Genomic DNA, 16,259 nt, shown 5'->3' on the forward strand with positions numbered 1-16,259 from the left:
GACTGCTTCATCTAGAACCGTACTGATCTGCACATTGACAATACACAAAGAGCACATCATACGTACAACTTTTTTATTTAATAGTATATTATATGTTTATAAAGTGACATTCATATTGAAATGTTATCATCTGTAGAGTCTTATAATTGATGCAACACAATATCTGTCTGTTTTCAATTATTATTCACTTGCGATTTCATTTAGTGTTGCTTTCACTACAAACTTATAAAAAAGTAAAGATATTCTAACCCCTCCTTCAAAATGTGTTAACCCATGGACAATATTGCGTCCAACTACTGTCGAACCCACTGGCTCGCTGTTTGAGTCGCTTGTTGGTGGGTCAGAGGTTAGAGAATCATTTAAACGTCCTGGAAACTTTCACTTATTGCACTCTCTGACAGACACGATTATTAGTAGTACTGACAATGAAATGGGTAACTGCAGATTTTCCAGGCACGGGACTGGTCGTATCTTAGATCGTAGCATTCTGCGTGCTGGACGTGCCCAAACTAAAATAACTTGTTGCAGATATATATCGTATTCCGAAAATATCGAATAACTATTTGATGTGAATGCATTAAATGTTAGTGCTGTTAATTTAGTCGCGTTGAAATAGTGTGAAAACATTTAAGTTTTAGGGAGCAATCAAATGAGAGTTGACTTCAATTAACCGTAAATATAACTTCAATTACGCTTAAATGTATACCGTATTTTACAAAAATATGATTAACGTGACATGAATCATCTTAATCATGCTTTGTTTGTTTTATTATACTGCAAGTCATAATAAAACACAATTTCTGTTCTGTTATTATGGTACACACTACCCCGCAACAAACAACAGTGACTATTCTTGAAACACCGCTGAAATAGTTGTTTGCAACTAAAATAAAACATCAACAAAATCGCGCATACCTTTAATTGCTCTTAACCATGTGCACCAGTAATAATCGATCATTATCGACCATTATTAGGGGGCAAACACCATAGTTGACACCTATAAACGACCCGTAAATCGTGCTCGCCTCTTATCTAAGCCTTTGCACACACAGCTTATACGGATTGGTCGTTGGCCGAATACAGACGGATCAGAAATTACAAGGGAATGTAAACATTTAGGCGTTTCGGCATCATGATCGGAAAATCAAGCGCCGCGGCGAAATGGATTTTGAAGTCCAGGCACGGCGGGCCCGCTGTGCTAAAACCGCCTGGGAAATGCCTGATATATATATATATATATGTATACTTGTGTTTGAAAACTGTGAGTATTTATTGTTTAGTCTTCTTAAAGTATTTAATTCCGTTATTATGTAAAAGCACTGTGAATTGGTCGACCATTTAATCCGTATCTAAGTTATTTTCTTTGCATTGATATAGGTCGTGGCATACTACACATATTATCCTATTTAATGTAATAACTTTCACCGTTTATATTATGAGCAGGGGGCCGTTTCATAACGATCGTACGACAATTTTAGCTTACGAGAGAATTTTGTAATCGAAATAAGTAGACGAACTAACTCCTCGCCATGATGTATACGTCGTTAGAGATGCCAATGCAACTAATAAAGTACTGAAAATTATTATCATATGATATTGACTGAAGCAATTATGCGTCTTTGAAAAATGTATCGTATCGTAAATGTGTACTACGACGTTTATTGAAACGGTCCCCTGAATTTTTTGCATTCGTTTTTAAATCAAATGTAGTGGTGGTGCGTGATTTGAAAATTCGGTTAATATTGAACGCAGAAATTCCTTATATGGTCAAATAATTGTAACTTGTTAACAAATAATCTACAACGCTTTCGCCATTATGCGTGAAACACGTGAATTTACCAACACTCGCATCGCTCCCTATTCGACCATTACATCTTCGTTAATCACGAGCTTTTCATAACTCCAGTAATCTATCGCTAAATGCGTTAGTTCTATTATCATTAGATACTCGAGGAATGTAATGATCAATTTCGTCATCTGTTGATTGAGATACATGTCGATCATAGCATACAGTCCGATTTCGGCCTTACCATCGCATTAAAATCATCTCAAGCTAATACTATTCCTTGTTTGAAATATGTTTTTATTATCGTTGTGAGATTGAATAAACTGGTTATACAGGTTTTGAAGGTTGTGCATGTTCAATGGTGCGGAAATCAAGATTTCCTCATGCACATATTAGTAGGTTTGGGTCATTCGACAGGCAAGCAGGGTAAGCGTGGACGTAATTAAAATTGTTTTATTTATTTACGCTCTGTACGTTTAAAGGTTATTATTATGTTTTATGGTTTTCAGTGAGTTTTATGAGAGCAGACAGATGACTTGAGCTAGAGACGGGCATTTGTTTCGGACATTAACGAGTATACGTGTTATACTCAATTTTTCTCAGCTCTGTGTACATGTTTTTTTTAAAGAATAGTTCAAATGTTTACGATATAGTTATATCTGATTATGTGCAGATTTCTCTTAACATTAAGACTGGTTTCAGGAGGTGATGAAGACCCTAGACACCGGTCTTGAGCCATGGGTCCTCATACGTCCCCCTGCCATTAAAAGGAAAACAAAGAAAGAAAAAGAAAAAATGACAGTAGGGTGCGTATCCCGCTCGCTGTTAACCTGACTCGTTCATTATTACCAGTTTTTTTGTTTGGGTTGTACATAAAGTCATGTGCACTTCTCTTGATTGGTGGTGGTGGATCAATCTTGCAAATATCGAAGCTGGTTTTTACAAGCTCATGTTTCCACTGTGTTCATTTTTGCGATTGGCGTGGTTGATGGGCGTTGGGGTGTCCTGTGTGCGCATTGGGCATCGGGTGGGGTGGGCGGGTGGTTGTTCGGGACATTGTGTCCATGGGCTTGCGCTTTTGAATGGTTAGTTAAATTGTGCTCTTGAGTGATTTTGAGTTTATGCTTACCGCCTGAGTTGTTAAATAATATTGCACTATTCGCATGTTACATTTATGCCGGTTTTATAATAAGTGTAACAACTTGTCCTATACAATTGATTAAGTATCGTTTCAGTTCCTATATATATATATTGGAAGGATGTCGCCACATTTACTTACGTCTCGACTCTTTATTAAAGCGGTGTGCCATTGAGTTTGATCTCTGTTGCAATTTGCAGACATACGGTTGTCCGTAGCATTGCAATTTGCATTTATGTGTAGAACGCCCCATTGAATAAAATACCCTGCTGGTGATGACACCTAAACAAATGTGTTTGTTTTTATTCTAAATGGTTATTGATAAATAATTTATGTTTGGCATGAACTGTTATGAAATATAAAACATTACTACATATATCGTTATCTAATTGGAAAAATGCAACTGCATTGACCATATCGTGAAAAGGTGAATATTCTGGTACAATATAGGTAGATACAATATACATATCTTCTGCATTCTGGAAAAAACGTCTTATCTAACTTAACGCATAGTAAACAATCGTGATCGTTTTTTACTAGCTTAACAGACTTAACAATATTATTTTAGCTCGATTATTATACATGATATATATATATAGTGGAGCTATCCTACTCACCCCGGCATCGGCGTTGCCGTGTCCGTTCCCGTTCCCGTGTCCGTTTGTGTGCAAATGTTAAAGTTTGCGTACTACCCCAAATATTTTCAATGTCCTTTGACATATTGCTTTCATATTTTGCAAACTTGTTTACCATCATGACCCCAACCTATAAACAAGTGCAGACAACTGTACCAAGCATTTTGACAGAATTATGGCCCATTTTATACTTGATAAATCTATGTTAAAGTTTGCGTACTACCCCAAATATTCCTATGTCCTTGACATATTGCTTTCATATTTTGCATACTTGTTAACAATCATGACTCCAACCTATAAACCAGAGCAGACAACTGTATCAAGCATTTTGACATAATTATTGCCCCTTTTATACTTAGAATATGCATATTATTGATAAATCTATGTTAAAGTTTGCGTACTACCCCCAAATATTTCCTGTGTCCCTGGACATATTGCTTTCATATTTTGCATACTTGTTTACCAACATGACCCCCCAACTAATAAACAAGAGCAGACACTGTATCAAGAATTTTGACAGAATTATGGCCCCTTTTATACGTAGAATATCATATTAATGATAAATCTATGTTTAAGTTTGACAAAACAACACTTACCCTACATACCACAATGCACTCCGCCCAAACCATCCCCCACGCCCACCCCCAAGGAACCCCCCACCCCCCCCAATTTTTTTTTTATTTTTCTTTTGTTTGAAAGATCATCTATTAAATGATCACACACACATTAATCACAAAACCACCTCAACCCCCCCCCCCTAAAAAAAAATTAAAAAAATTAAAATGTTTCCTTATTTTGAAAGATCATCTATTAAATGATCACAACACCCAATTATACCCCCCCCTCTCTCCATGATTGGCTTACGTTATAGCTGTCCTCTGACAGCTCTTGTTTTGATATAAACTAAAATTCCTTAACTGCTACGTTTCGCACGTCGATTTTGGTATTTCTGTACGAGTGAAATAATTTATAGCCTTGTAAGTCAATGTCACTGTTTTTATGAGTCCATGTTTCACTTAGGAATATAATGTCAAACTGGTTTAAATATTTACTGAGTCTCTTTTGGCGATACACGAGACAAAAAGAAGCACACTCATTATGAATTGTTCATGGAACAGTTGCAAATTTATTCGATGGAAGATTGCCATTTAAGGATGGCAGCTAAGACATTGGTATCTTTGATGAGGAATGTTCGCTTATAACCCTATAGAGATTCCACCCATCACCCCAGGTCGACAGAGTCGCCCTCACGTTTGATTGATCTGGCTTCAAAGAACTGTTTAGACCTGTAGCTCAATGTAAATGTCCTTGCCAAAAAGAGTTTCTCGCATTGTCTTGCCTTGGTATTGTTAAACTTGACGATCAGTCTGAAGCACGCAGTTCACAAGATTGTAATGCTAAAGTTAGCCGATCTTATCCGTGTGTATTGAAGTGTGAAACATTTTAAAATCGTGCAAAACAAGCAACTTCCGCTTCCTTATTGCGAGCTCTATGCATCTAAGCAGCCATATCAACATTTAGTTGAGATTTAAACATTTAGTTGAGCTTTAATAAACTGCTCGACCTTTAAGGTCATTTTGATTGGTGGCTTGAATACTTGAAACTGTTTTATATTTAACTTTTTTTAACTTGTTACTATTTTGACCCTTTAGATTTTACCCATACGACTGTTTGTTTGGCCATTTGCTGCTTATATGGGATCCCTACCAGGATTTGAACCTGGATTTCCTCTCCATGTGGAAAGGTGTGTTTACTTTACACTATAAGGATATTCTCATTAACAGCAATATTGTTACACATTATTTCTGTCAATTATATTAACTTTTTCACAAAGTCTTTACAAAAAAAGTACAAAAATGCACACAAGCGACGTTATTTGGGTTTGAACATAAATTTAAACAAGCAATAAATAATAATATTTTTATGGAGATTTGCCAACCCAAATACCATCCGGTTGGAAGGCGGAAGCAGGGAGAAGATTGTAAGATTTGGTAGAACCAAACCATCTGGCCCGCTTTGCAGGAGAGAGAAGGCAGAAACAGGCAGAAGAGTGTTAGACAAGACGGACCTATGGTAGAACCAACCATCTGGCCTGCTTGGGAGGGAGAGAAGGCAGAACAGGGAGAAGAGTGTAAGACAAGCCAAACCTATGGCAGAACCAACCATCTGGCCCGCTTGGGAGGGCAGAGAAGGCGGAAGCAGGGAGAAGATTGTAGACAAGACGGACCTATGGTTGAACCAACCATCTGGCCGTTGGGAGGGCAGAGAAGGCGGTCAGCAGGAAGAAGATTGCAAGACAAGACGGACCTATGGTAGAACCAACCATCTGGCCCGCTTGGGAGGAGAGATAAGGCAGAACAGGGATGAGAGAGGAAGAAAAGACGGACCTATGGTAGAACCAACCCATCTGGCCTGCTTGAAAGGGAGAGAAGGCAGAACAGGGAGAAGAGTGTAAGACAAGACAGACCTAGGGTAGAACCAACCATCTGGCCCGCTTGGGAGGGGAAAGAAGGCAGAAACAGGGAGAAGAGTGTAAGACAAGACTGACCTATGGTAGAACCAACCATCTGGCCTGCTTCGGAGGAGAGATAAGGCAGAAACAGGCAGAAGAGTGTAAGACAAGCCAAACCTATGGTAGAACCAACCATCTGGCCTGCTTGGGAGGGAGAGAAGGCAGAAACAGGGAGAAGAGTGTATGACAAGACGGACCTATGGTAGAACCAACCATCTGGCACGCTTGGAGGGGAGAGAAGGCAGAAGCAGGGAGAAGAGTGTAAGACAAGACAGACCTATGGTAGAACCAACCATCTGGCCCGCTTGGGGGGAGAGAAGGCGGAAGCAGGGAGAAGAGTGTAAGACAAGAACAGACCTATGGTAGAACCAACCATCTGGCCCGCTTGGGAGGGCAGAGAAGGCGGAAGCAGGGATGAGAGAGAGGAAGACAAGACGGACCTATGGTAGAACCAACCATCTGGCCTGCTTGAAAGGGAGAGAAGGCAGAGCAGGGAGAAGAGTGTAAGACAAGACAGACCTATGGTAGAACCAACCATCTGGCCCGCTTGGGAGGGGGGAGAAGGCAGAAACAGGAAGAAAGAGTGTAAGACAAGATGGACCTACGGTAGAACCAACCATCTGGCCCGCTTTGGAGGAGATAAGGCAGAAACAGGCATAAGAGTGTAAGACAAGACGGACCTATGGTAGAAACCAACCATCTGGCCTGCTTGGGAGGGGAGAGAAGGCAGAAACAGGGAGAAGAGTGTAAGACAAGACAGACCTATGGTAGAACCAACCATCTGGCCCGCTTGGTAGGGCAGAGAAGGCAGAAGCAGGGATAAGATTGTAAGACAAGACGGACCTATGGTTAAACCAACCATCTGGACCGCTTGGGAGGGCAGAGATGGCGGAAGCAGGGAGAAGATTGCAAGACAAAACGGACCTATGGTAGAACCAACCATCTGGCCCGCTTAGGAGGAGAGATAAGGCAGAAATAGGGATGAGAGAGGAAGACAAGACGGACCTATGGTAGAACCAACCATCTGGCCCGCTTGAAAGGGAGAGAAGGCAGAACAGGGAGAAGAGTGTAAGACAAGACAGACCTATGGTAGAACCAACCATCTGGCCCGCTTGGGACGGGAAAGAAGGCAGAAACAGGGAGAAGAGTGTAAGACAAGACTGACCTATGGTAGAACCAACCATCTGGCCTGCTTTGGAGGGAGAGATAAGGCAGAAACAGGCAGAAGAGTGTAAGACAAGACGGATCTATGGTAGAACCAACCATCTGGCCCGCTATGGAGGAGATAAGGCAGAAACAAGGCAGAAGAGTGTAAGACAAGACGGACCTCAGGGTTCCCGCTGTCGATCGCCATTGGCGCCAATTGCGACAAAATAAAAAATATGGCGACAAAATTTCGTAAATGGCGATTTTAAAAAAATCGGCATTTTTCTGCGTTCATATTTTCTTAAAATGACAAAAGACGCTGTGTTTCCCAGCCGCTTTACGGCCAGTCGTAATACTATAGATTTCCATGGTGTAAGCGATACAGCTGTAATCAATGGAGCGTGGTGCTGACTGCCGACTACCGCAAAGTGGAATGTTATGGTGATAATTGCGATTATCTGGGGTGTTGTTGCAAGTTATCTTAATTGGTCGGCAGTTTTATTGCTTCAGAGATAAGGCAATATTGAAATATACCGACTTTGCGCTTAAATGTGAAGTGTTTGTCACAGTGTTCGAAGCAGATTCAAGACCGTTAAATTGACAACAATGACAATCAAAAAGGTAAGTATCGATTGTTTTTAGAAAAATCGGTGTAATTATAGAAAATAGTAAAACATTTTACATCTATTGGTTCTATTTAAACGGTGACATATTGCTGTTTCACTCGTTAAAATGGCAAGTTCAGAGTGTAAAACGACTTTTAGAAAGTGACATTAGATGCTGCTTATTTTGAGACTCATTCAAAATGCAAACGTTCCCACCGCTATTATTCACCAGCTAACAAACAAAAACCAAACAAAGACAGTTGTTTATCAGAATTTCATTTCCTTCAATATGATTTCCAACACACAATCTATGCTGTGTGAACTCTTTATATCCTCAACACTTATCAATTCATCCACTACCGGATGTACCTTAAAAAAAAGGTAAACATAGTTTATCACATGGAAATCAATTTGACATTTGATATACACAAATGCTTATTTTATTTGACTGTTGTGTTAAGGGCTCTATGTAGTAGATCATATGCTAGCACACATTTATATTATTTATATACTTCACATTCATTGATTATTATTAGTATTATATTAATATTATATTTCCCTTTTTGTATTTTCAGAATACCATAAAGCTTCTGAAGCACACAAAACTGTGGCAACATATTCAGGCTGCTAAGAAGGTGTCAATCAACAAGAGTTACAACTGATTGAATGTGCCTTTATTTAATTAACAATGTTAAATGTGTTGTTATTATTAATACTACTGTTATTAAATCAATTCCTTTAACATACTGTAAATGCTCAGTTTTTGTTTGTATTATAATAACATGATCTTCATTGCCCAAATGTAGCCCCAGTGTGGCGACAACTTTTTAAATTTGGCGAAAGTAAGTGGCGACAACTTTTGAAAGCCCAGAGGGAACCCTGGGACCTATGGTAGAACCAACCATCTGGCCTGCTTGGGAGGGAAAGAAGGCAGAAACTGGGAGAAGAGTGTAAGACAAGACAGACCTATGGTAGAACCAACCATCTGGCCCGCTTGGGGGAGAGAAGGCGGAAGCAGGGAGAAGAGTGTAAGACAAGACAGACCTATGGTAAAACCAACCATCTGGTCCGCTTGGGAGGAGAGAAGGCAGAAACAGGGATGAGAGAGGAAGAGAAGACGGACCTATGGTAGAACCAACCATCTGGCACACTTGGGAGGGAGAGAAGGCAGAAACAGGGAGAAGAGTGTAAGACAAGACAGACCTATGGTAGAACCAACCATCTGGCCCGCTTGGGAAGGCAGAGAAGGCGGAAGCAGGGAGAAGATTGTAAGACAAGACGGACCTATGGTTGAACCAACCATCTGGCCATTGGGAGGGCAGAAAAGGCGGAAGCAGGGAGAAGAGTGTAAGACAAGACGGACCTATGGTAGAACCAACCATCTGGCCCGCTTGGGAGGAGAGATAAGGCAGAAACAGGGATGAGAGAGGAAGACAAGATGGACCTATGGTAGAACCAACCATCTGGCCTGCTTGAAATGGAGAGAAGGCAGAACAGGGAGAAGAGTGTAAGACAAGATGGACCTATGGTAGAACCAACCATCTTGCCCGATTGGGACGGGAAAGAAGGCAGAAACAGGGAGAAGAGTGTAAGACAAGACTGACCTATGGTAGAACCAACCATCTGGCCTGCTTAGGAGGAGAGATAAGGCAGAAACAGGCAGAAGAGTGTAAGACAAGACGGACCTATGGTAGAACCAACCATCTGGCCCAATTTGGAGGAGATAAGGCAAAAGAGTGTAATACAAGACGGACCTATGGTAGAACCAACCATCGTGCCTGCTTGGGAGGGAAAGAAGGCAGAAACTGGGAGAAGAGTGTAAGACAAGACTGACCTATGGTAGAACCAACCATCTGGCCTGCTTCCGAGGAGAGCTAAGGCAGAAACAGGCAGAAGAGTGTAAGACAAGACGGACCTATGGTAGAACCAACCATCTGGCCTGCTTGGGAAGGAGAGAAGGCAGAAACAGGGAGAAGAGTGTATGACAAGACGGACCTATGGTAGAACCAACCATCTGGCACGCTTGGGAGGGGAGAGAAGGCGGAAGCAGGGAGAAGAGTGTAAGACAAGACAGACCTATGGTAGAAACCAACCATCTGGCCCGTTTGGGGGGAGAGAAGGCCGAAGCAGGGAGAAGAGTGTAAGACAAGACAGACCTATGGTAGAACCAACCATCTGGCCCGCTTGGGAGGGCAGAGAAGGCGGAAGCAGGGATGAGAGAGGAAGACAAGACGGACCTATGGTAGAACCAACCATCTGGCCTGCTTGAAAGGGAGAGAAGGCAGAGCAGGGAGAAGAGTGTAAGACAAGACAGACCTATGGTAGAACCAACCATCTGGCCTGCTTTGGAGGGGGGAAAAGGCAGAAACAGGGAGAAGAGTGTAAGACCAGACGGACCTACGGTAGAACCAACCATCTGGCCCGCTTTGGAGGAGATAAGGCAGAAACAGGCACAAGAGTGTAAGACAAGACGGACCTATGGTAGAACCAACCAACTGGCCTGCTTGGGAGGGAGAGAAGGCAGAAACAGGTAGAAGAGTGTAAGACAGACAGACCTATGGTAGAACCAACCATCTGGCCCGCTTGGGAGGGCAGAGAAGGCAGAAGCAGGGAGAAGATTGTAAGACAAGACGGACCTATGGTTAAAACCAACCATCTGGCCCGCTTGGGAGGGCAGAGAAGGCGGAAGCAGGGAGAAGATTGCAAGACAAGACGGACCTATGGTAGAACCAACCATCTGGCCCGCTTGGGAGGAGAGATAAGGCAGAAATAGGGATGAGAGAGGAAGACAAGACGGACCTATGGTAGAACCAACCATCTGGCCTGCTTGAAAGGGAGAGAAGGCAGAACAGGGAGAAGAGTGTAAGACAAGACAGACCTATGGTAGAACCAACCATCTGGCCCGCTTGGGGACGGGAAAGAAGGCAGAAACAGGGAGAAGAGTGTAAGACAAGACTGACCTATGGTAGAACCAACCATCTGGCCTGCTTTGGAGGAGAGATAAGGCAGAAACAGGCAGAAGAGTGTAAGACAAGACGGACCTATGGTAGAACCAACCATCTGGCCCGCTTTGGAGGAGATAAGGCAGAAACAGGCAGAAGAGTGTAAGACAAGACGGACCTATGGTAGAACCAACCATCTGGCCTGCTTTGGAGGAGAGATAAGGCAGAAACAGGCAGAAGAGTGTAAGACAAGACGGACCTATGGTAGAACCAACCATCTGGCCCGCTTGGGAGGAGAGATAAGGCAGAAACAGGGATGAGAGAGGAAGACAAGACGGACCTATGGTAGAACCAACCATCTGGCCTGCTTGAAAGGGATAGAAGGCAGAACAGGGAGAAGAGTGTAAGACAAGACATACCTATGGTAGAACCAACCATCTGACCCGCTTGGGGGGAGAGAAGGCGGAAGCAGGGAGAAGAGTTTAAGACAAGACAGACCTATGGTAGAACCAACCATCTGGCCCGCTTGGGAGGAGAGAAGGCAGAAACAGGGATGAGAGAGGAAGACAAGACGGACCTATGGTAGAACCAACCATCTGGCACGCTTGGGAAGGAGAGAAGGCAGAAACAGGGAGAAGAGTGTTAGACAAGACAGACCTATGGTTGTACCAACCATCTGGCCCGCTTGGAAGGAGAGGTAAGGCAGAAACAGGGATGAGAGAGGAAGACAAGACGGACCTATGGTAGAACCAACCATCTGGCCTGCTTGAAAGGGAGAGAAGGCAGAACAGGGAGAAGAGTGTAAGACAAGACAGACCTATGGTAGAACCAACCATCTGGCCCGCTTGGGAGGGGAGGGAAGGCAGAAACAGGGAGAAGAGTGTAAGACAAGACAGACCTACGGTAGAACCAACCATCTGGCCCGCTTTGGAGGAGATAAGGCAGAAACAGGCATAAGAGTGTAAGACAAGACGGACCTATGGTAGAACCAACCATCTGGCCCGCTTGGGAGGGCAGAGAAGGCGGAAGCAGGGAGAAGATTGTAAGACAAGACGGACCTATGGTTAAACCAATCATCTGGCCCGCTTGGGAGGAGAGATAAGGCAGAAATAGGGATGAGAGAGGAAGACAAGACGGACCTATGGTAGAACCAACCATCTGGCCTGCTTGAAAGGGATAGAAGGCAGAACAGGGAGAAGAGTGTAAGACAAGACAGACCTATGGTAGAACCAACCATCTGGCCCGCTTGGGACGGGAAAGAAGGCAGAAACAGGGAGAAGAGTGTAAGACAAGACTGACCTATGGTAGAACCAACCATCTGGCCTGCTTTGGAGGAGAGATAAGGCAGAAACAGGCAGAAGAGTGTAAGACAAGACGGACCTATGGTAGAACCAACCATCTGGCCCGCTTTGGAGGAGATAAGGCAGAAACAGGCAGAAGAGTGTAAGACAAGACGGACCTATGGTAGAACCAACCATCTGGCCTGCTTGAAAGGGAGAGAAGGCAGAAGCAGGGAGAAGAGTGTAAGACAAGACAGACCTATGGTAGAACCAACCATCTGGCCCGCGTGGGACGGGAAAGAAGGCAGAAGCAGGGAGAAGAGTGTAAGACAAGACTGACCTATGGTAGAACAAACCATCTGGCCTGCTTTGGAGGAGAGATAAGGCAGAAACAGGCAGAAGAGTGTAAGACAAGACGGACCTATGGTAGAACCAACCATCTGGCCCGCTTTGGAGGAGATAAGGCAGAAACAGGCAGAAGAGTGTAAGACAAGACGGACCTATGGTAGAACCAACCATCTGGCCTGCTTGGGAGGGAAAGAAGGCAGAAACTGGGAGAAGAGTGTAAGACAAGACAGACCTATGGTAGAACCAACCATCTGGCCCGCTTGGGGGGAGAGAAGGCGGAAGCAGGGAGAAGAGTGTAAGACAAGACAGACCTATGGTAGAAACCAACCATCTGGCCCGCGTGGGACGGGAAAGAAGGCAGAAACAGGGAGAAGAGTGTAAGACAAGACAGACCTATGGTAGAACCAACCATCTGGCCCGCTTGGGAGGGCAGAGAAGGCGGAAGCAGGGATGAGAGAGGAAGACAAGACGGACCTATGGTAGAACCAACCATCTGGCCTGCTTGAAAGGGAGAGAAGGCAGAGCAGGGAGAAGAGTGTAAGACAAGACAGACCTATGGTAGAACAACCATCTGGCCTGCTTGGGAGGGGGGAAAAGGCAGAAACAGGGAGAAGAGTGTAAGACCAGACGGACCTACGGTAGAACCAACCATCTGGCCCGCTTTGGAGGAGATAAGGCAGAAACAGGCATAAGAGTGTAAGACAAGACGGACCTATGGTAGAACCAACCAACTGGCCTGCTTGGGAGGGAGAGAAGGCAGAAACAGGTAGAAGAGTGTAAGACAAGACAGACCTATGGTAGAACCAACCATCTGGCCCGCTTGGGAGGGCAGAGAAGGCAGAAGCAGGGAGAAGATTGTAAGACAAGACGGACCTATGGTTAAACCAACCATCTGGCCCGCTTGGGAGGGCAGAGAAGGCGGAAGCAGGGAGAAGATTGCAAGACAAGACGGACCTATGGTAGAACCAACCATCTGGCCCGCTTGGGAGGAGAAATAAGGCAGAAATAGGGATGAGAGAGGAAGACAAGACGGACCTATGGTAGAACCAACCATCTGGCCTGCTTGAAAGGGAGAGAAGGCAGAACAGGGAGAAGAGTGTAAGACAAGACAGACCTATGGTAGAACCAACCATCTGGCCCGCTTGGGACGGGAAAGAAGGCAGAAACAGGGAGAAGAGTGTAAGACAAGACTGACCTATGGTAGAACCAACCATCTGGCCTGCTTTGGAGGAGAGATAAGGCAGAAACAGGCAGAAGAGTGTAAGACAAGACGGACCTATGGTAGAACCAACCATCTGGCCCGCTTTGGAGGAGATAAGGCAGAAACATGCAGAAGAGTGTAAGACAAGACGGACCTATGGTAGAAACCAACCATCTGGCCTGCTTTGGAGGAGAGATAAGGCAGAAACAGGCAGAAGAGTGTAAGACAAGACGGACCTATGGTAGAACCAACCATCTGGCCCGCTTGGGAGGAGAGATAAGGCAGAAACAGGGATGAGAGAGGAAGACAAGACGGACCTATGGTAGAACCAACCATCTGGCCTGCTTGAAAGGGAGAGAAGGCAGAACAGGGAGAAGAGTGTAAGACAAGACAGACCTATGGTAGAACCAACCATCTGACCCGCTTGGGGGGAGAGAAGGCGGAAGCAGGGAGAAGAGTTTAAGACAAGACAGACCTATGGTAGAACCAACCATCTGGCCCGCTTGGGAGGAGAGAAGGCAGAAACAGGGATGAGAGAGGAAGACAAGACGGACCTATGGTAGAACCAACCATCTGGCAACGCTTGGGAGGGAGAGAAGGCAGAAACAGGGAGAAGAGTGTTAGACAAGACAGACCTATGGTTGTACCAACCATCTGGCCCGCTTGGAAGGAGAGATAAGGCAGAAACAGGGATGAGAGAGGAAGACAAGACGGACCTATGGTAGAACCAACCATCTGGCCTGCTTGAAAGGGAGAGAAGGCAGAACAGGGAGAAGAGTGTAAGACAAGACAGACCTATGGTAGAACCAACCATCTTGCCACGCTTGGGAGGGGAGGGAAGGCAGAAACAGGGAGAAGAGTGTAAGACAAGACAGACCTACGGTAGAACCAACCATCTGGCCCGCTTTGGAGGAGATAAGGCAGAAACAGGCAAAAGAGTGTAAGACAAGACGGACCTATGGTAGAACCAACCATCTGGCCCGCTTGGGAGGGCAGAGAAGGCGGAAGCAGGGAGAAGATTGTAAGACAAGACGGACCTATGGTTAAACCAATCATCTGGCCCGCTTGGGAGGAGAGATAAGGCAGAAATAGGGATGCGAGAGGAAGACAAGACGGACCTATGGTAGAACCAACCATCTGGCCTGCTTGAAAGGGATAGAAGGCAGAACAGGGAGAAGAGTGTAAGACAAGACAGACCTATGGTAGAACCAACCATCTGGCCCGCTTGGGACGGGAAAGAAGGCAGAAACAGGGAGAAGAGTGTAAGACAAGACTGACCTATGGTAGAACCAACCATCTGGCCTGCTTTGGAGGAGAGATAAGGCAGAAACAGGCAGAAGAGTGTAAGACAAGACGGACCTATGGTAGAACCAACCATCTGGCCCGCTTTGGAGGAGATAAGGCAGAAACAGGCAGAAGAGTGTAAGACAAGACGGACCTATGGTAGAACCAACCATCTGGCCTGCTTGAAAGGGAGAGAAGGCAGAAGCAGGGAGAAGAGTGTAAGACAAGACAGACCTATGGTAGAACCAACCATCTGGCCTGCGTGGGACGGGAAAGAAGGCAGAAACAGGGAGAAGAGTGTAAGACAAGACTGACCTATGGTAGAACCAACCATCTGGCCTGCTTTGGAGGAGAGATAAGGCAGAAACAGGCAGAAGAGTGTAAGACAAGACGGACCTATGGTAGAACCAACCATCTGGCCCGCTTTGGAGGAGATAAGGCAGAAACAGGCAGAAGAGTGTAAGACAAGACGGACCTATGGTAGAACCAACCATCTGGCCTGCTTGGGAGGGAAAGAAGGCAGAAACTGGGAGAAGAGTGTAAGACAAGACAGACCTATGGTAGAACCAACCATCTGGCCCGCTTGGGGGGAGAGAAGGCGGAAGCAGGGAGAAGAGTGTAAGACAAGACAGACCTATGGTAGAACCAACCATCTGGCCCACTTGGGAGGAGAGAAGGCAGAAACAGGGATGGGAGAGGAAGACAAGACGGACCTATGGTAGAACCAACCATCTGGCACGCTTGGGAGGGAGAGAAGGCAGAAACAGGGAGAAGAGTGTAAGACAAGACAGACCTATGGTAGAACCAACCATCTGGCCCGCTTGGGAGGGCAGAGAAGGCGGAAGCAGGGAGAAGATTGTAAGACAAGACGGACCGGACCTATGGTTGAACCAACCATCTGGCCGTTGGGAGGGCAGAAAAGGCGGAAGCAGGGAGAAGATTGCAAGACAAGACGGACCTATGGTAGAACCAACCATCTGGCCCGCTTGGGAGGAGAGATAAGGCAGAAACAGGGATGAGAGAGGAAGACAAGATGGACCTATGGTAGAACCAACCATCTGGCCTGCTTGAAAGGGAGAGAAGGCAGAACAGGGAGAAGAGTGTAAGACAAGATGGACCTATGGTAGAACCAACCATCTGGCCCGCTTGGGACGGGAAAGAAGGCAGAAACAGGGAGAAGAGTGTAAGACAAGACTGACCTATGGTAGAATCAACCATCTGGCCTGCTTTGGAGGAGAGATAAGGCAGAAACAGGCAGAAGAGTGTAAGACAAGACGGACCTATGGTAGAACCAACCATCTGGCCCGCTTTGGAGGAGATAAGGCAGAAACAGGCAGAAGAGTGTAATACAAGACGGACCTATGGTAGAACCAACCATTTGG

At 45.1% G+C, this 16,259-nt stretch overlaps 1 long non-coding RNA gene across 1 annotated transcript; it reads right to left on the reverse strand.

Annotated features, from left to right (window-relative positions):
- Window positions 1-13,314: 13,314 nt before the first annotated feature.
- On the reverse strand, window positions 13,315-15,749 carry LOC127834567 (uncharacterized). The gene is made up of 3 exons (XR_008028003.1): window positions 15,591-15,749; window positions 13,830-13,910; window positions 13,315-13,346 (listed from the first exon to the last, which is right to left on the reverse strand). It is a non-coding gene; the product is annotated as an uncharacterized LOC127834567 (long non-coding RNA).
- Between the last annotated feature and the right edge of the window lie 510 nt (window positions 15,750-16,259).

This window comes from Dreissena polymorpha, chromosome 6 (genome assembly GCF_020536995.1).
Source record: "Dreissena polymorpha isolate Duluth1 chromosome 6, UMN_Dpol_1.0, whole genome shotgun sequence".
Classification (NCBI taxonomy): Eukaryota; Metazoa; Mollusca; class Bivalvia; order Myida; family Dreissenidae; genus Dreissena; species Dreissena polymorpha.